Raw genomic sequence first — 1518 nt, forward strand, 5'->3', positions numbered from 1 at the left:
TAAGTTGGTCGGCTCCTCTGTATCGTGGTGGGTCAGCATGGAGCTGCCACAGTTCTCCGCTTTGCAGCCAGAATCTCAAGGTTTCCAGTTCACGCAAACTCTAGCCTACTAATTGCTTAACCAAACTTCCAGGAAGCTGACTGAGCCCATGTAATGCCAGGATATTCATGAGCAGTGGGAGGGTACCTACCTGATCATCCAGCCTGTCAAGGGACCAAATCACCAGTCAGAAGATAGTTTGGTAAATCTGGAATCGGAAATAGGAGTTGGACGCCGTGGGGAGATGTTTTCATCATGCTGGGCTAACCAACCAGATGAGCGTTTCTGCAGGAGAGGGATACATCAGCCCAGCAAATAGGGGTGGGGGTCAAGAAATAGAGCTCTCACCAGCTCTCTTAAGAAAACACTGAATAGGGGCACCTGGGTGGCTCAGAGGGTTGAAGCCTCTGCCTTCAGCTCAGGTCATGATCTCAGGGTCCTGGGATCAAGCCCCACATTGGGCTCTCTGCTCAGCAGGGAGCCTGCTTCCCCCTCTATCTCTGCCTGCCTCTCTGCCTACTTGTGATCTCTGTCTGTCAAATAAATAAATAAAATCTTTAAAAAAAAAAAGAAAAAAGAAAACACTGAATAAAGGCAACAGTTCTCACCCTCTAGTCTTCCTTTTAAAGCACATCTCCATAAGCACAGTTTGTAGAAGTATTTTGATTATAAGTTTCTGAAAGCCCAGCTCAGCCCGGCTTAGGAAATGTATTTGCTCACGTAACTGAAAATCTAACGGCAGAAGACCTGGCCTCACCATGGCCAGATGGGGGTTCAAATCATTTGCTCCTCTCTGTATAGTGTGTAATTGTCAAGCTCCACGTGGAAGCAAGATGGCTACAGCTGCTGCAACCACAAGGTTCAAGTTCACGTACAACACGAAAAAAAAAGAGCCACTTTATAGTGGCTTCAATTTAATTGGCTTAAATTAGTTGCTCACCTGTGAACCAGTCATGAGCCAGGAGGAATGTGAAATGCTGATTGGCCTAGCCCAGGACACCCCACGGCTTGTGGAGGGGTGGATTCCCAAATAAACAAAAGGCACTCTTGCTGAAAAAAATGGGGAACAGATGAGAGTAGACAAATATCTACTAAACCATGGCCCCATGCCCAAGACAGTTAAGGTATCGGTTGACAATGTTAGTTTTCTTCTGACAAAAACCACATTCCAGGCACACCTTCCTCGGGATACACCCCACAGTCAGCTTCTTTGAGCTCAGGTGCCTCCCCCAGACCATTTCTTCCCACGGCACTTCTGTGGTGGACTAAACTTTAACATGAATTGTTCCATTTCTCCAGCATTATCTTAAAAAGAAGGTAGCGGGTGAGCTCATCCAGCTGCTGAGAAAGGCCAACACACCCTCCGAAAGAGACAAAAATCTCAACAAAAAGAGGAACTTGCCCCCTGAGAAAACAGAGTTACCAGAACAATGAGGACGTGAAAATTACGGATTTCAGATCCTCGGAGACACGCTCAGC

This window comes from Lutra lutra, chromosome 4 (assembly GCF_902655055.1).
Source record: "Lutra lutra chromosome 4, mLutLut1.2, whole genome shotgun sequence".
Classification (NCBI taxonomy): domain Eukaryota; kingdom Metazoa; phylum Chordata; class Mammalia; order Carnivora; family Mustelidae; genus Lutra; species Lutra lutra.